The sequence below is a fragment of the Saccostrea echinata genome, unplaced genomic scaffold (assembly GCF_033153115.1).
Source record: "Saccostrea echinata isolate AGI-Se365-2 ecotype Australia unplaced genomic scaffold, CSIRO_AGI_Sech_v1 ptg000029l, whole genome shotgun sequence".
Classification (NCBI taxonomy): Eukaryota; Metazoa; Mollusca; class Bivalvia; order Ostreida; family Ostreidae; genus Saccostrea; species Saccostrea echinata.
In genome coordinates this window covers 44,624,739-44,627,527 of record NW_026889778.1, presented here as the reverse complement: position 1 = coordinate 44,627,527, position 2,789 = coordinate 44,624,739, and the positions used below count along the sequence as shown (strand labels likewise).

General features: G+C 29.9%; 1 long non-coding RNA gene across 1 annotated transcript; it reads left to right on the top strand.

Annotated features, from left to right (window-relative positions):
- Window positions 1-625: 625 nt before the first annotated feature.
- Window positions 626-1,902, top strand: LOC133194864 (uncharacterized). The gene is made up of 3 exons (XR_009722195.1): window positions 626-657; window positions 1,099-1,163; window positions 1,768-1,902. It is a non-coding gene; the product is annotated as an uncharacterized LOC133194864 (long non-coding RNA).
- Window positions 1,903-2,789: the final 887 nt, after the last annotated feature.

Here is a 2,789-nt window from a genome sequence, read left to right as displayed (position 1 = left end):
TTGTAATACTTCAAAAAGCAAAGTTGTTCAACATGACAAGTAGCAGCTTGCGAGATCATCAAAATGCGTCGAATGACGTCACTTCCGGCCAAACAGGAAGTAGTAGAAAATTGCTTATTTTCACAGATATTGGTACAGTGCTGCTATCCCACAAGTTGACATGGGATGGGATTGGATATGATTCAGGATTGAGGATTCACGATAGAAACATATAGTAGTTAATCCAATCCTATCCTATCCTATCCTGTATCCTACAGCCAATCAGATTCGAGTAAAGGTTAATTCATATGTCAGAATAAATTACAGAAACGCAAAAGGATATAGAACGTTTACAAAAGAATTATTTATAAAATCACAAAAGAAAGTAGACGTTTTTTCTTAACACACATTTATTCTATTACCTTCGAGTAATATGGCGTACGATCTAACCGTGAACGATCACCGGAAGAAGTTTCGCATATAAACAAAGAAGAGATCGGACATCAAAAGATCGTATTTCTTCAGCATGTTTGGATGATTAACTCAATTCCTACTTGTGTTACAGTTCAATAACATGTTTCTCTGTTAAATGTGCTCTGTTTGTCTGGATAATTCCACTTGAACCGTCAGCGATGGACTATAACAGATCATAATCGCAGTTGTTTGGTGCAAGACCATGTAAGTATACTAAACACTGTAAATGTGTGCATGTTTATACATATCTCTCCCTTTAAGCAATGTTTTAATGACTTGAACTATTAAAAATTTACTCTATTGTAATATACACAGAAATCGGATGTGGAAAAAAGAGGTTGTGTAGAAAGGGGAGGGGTAGGGGGTTAAATATTTACAAATACTTTGTCACATGATCAGATGTATTATACCTTTTTCAGTTTGTTATTGCTATATACTCATTTCCCTACTGTGGTTAAAAAATATTTTTTCTTATCTGATTGCAATTTAAAATAATTAAATGCAGAATCATCATGATCATTTCTTATGCTACTTTGTATAATAAGCCCACTCAGCACTTGCATGTACATTGTATGTATGACCTATTGTGAGTTAAGCATAAAATGTGTAACATAAATTAATCATTTATTATCTTCTTCATTTCAGAGAATGGTACCCAATTTTGCCTGCCCTCATTAGTCATCACAATATAAAAGATTTTACATTTAGAAGTACGTATGATTAGATTATTTATTTTGTGTTTATGCATGTTTCATTAAAATACATCAAAATCATTATCTAAGTTGGGATGAAGTGTCTGCAGATTTTATGAATAAGTGGTTTTCTTCTTTTTAAAATGTTGAGAGTAAAACTGAAATTAATGTATAATTGTTCTGGTCATCATGGTCATGTTATATGTATTTTCATTTTTTTTAATATTCAAATTTCAAGCAAAAAATGAAAAGAAATTAATTAACAAGATATTAAATAGATTAATACAAGTAGAAAATAGAGAGAGAAAAAAACATCCAAACATATAATCATACTAGTTAGCAAGACGACGAGATGAAATGAATTATAATCTACAAGTAAATTATGTAAATTATGATTGTTTAATTAAGATATGAGTTATGACTATGAAGTTGCAATATAAGATTTGATTTTGCTTGATTTCTTTAAAATTAATGCATTACTCTGGGAGAGAAAAAGGTGAAATTCAGACAATTGTACATGAAATGAGAAAGATAATCACAATCAAATACAGTTTTAATGCATAATGTATATGACAAAATTTACAATCTACATGCACATAATGGTGTGTGTTTTTTGCTTCAGGACAATCCTGCAAATTTGCAACTGTACAAATTGCACTTCATCTCATCTGCTGCTGGAATAAATAATGAAAGATTTTCAAACCAGTGTCCAAGAGCCTCCTAGAGTCTGGAATGATGGTGTTCTTTATTAAGGAGATCAGTGTGTGAAGTATTTGTTTTCTGTGCATTGATGACATTTGTGAAACTGTTCGGTTACTTTATGACCATCTCTCTGACAACTACTTTGACATTTGAAATTCAATTTGAGCGACGGACAAGCAGGCCAAATAATATGCATGTAAAACATACAATTGTAATAAGACATTGATAAACTTCAATTTAAACAAACTACATGTACATGTATCTTTGAGCTTGGCATTGAAATACATGTATACTTTACATGGACACTTTTAATGAATTTGTCTCATGATAATGGAACATTCAATTGTTATACATTGTAGATATAAATTGTAGATAATATGCATTTGGTCCAATATATATAATTATATTTATATTCACTGAAAAAAGGAATTACCCTGAATAAATATTGTGAACTTGGTCAATTATTTTTATTCCTCATTTAGACACTGAATAACATTCAAGATCAAATGTCAAGACAAAATACAAGATTTACTTAAATTTGGGTTAAAAATACTGTAACAACTGTGGATTCTTATGCATGTTTTATAAGATCTAAGGAATATGTGTGAGCTGACTACAATAATTATTGCTGTCAACCTGTCTGACTATGAAGATTTAGGAAAATGTTTTCTGTAAACATTAATTGATTAAATTCTCACACAAATATTTTTTTTAATTAAGATACACTTGTACGGCACTGAACTGACCATAAATTGAGAACACTGAAGCGAATTAAGAAATTTTAACATTTTGAATATCTTGATTTTTATTTAGCAAACATGATGGAAAATGTTGCATGTTTGTAAAATATTCACATACAAACAAATGATGAACTGAACATTTCAAGCAGGAATAACTTTAATAATAAATATAAAACAAATTTTTATCATACATTTAAAATTG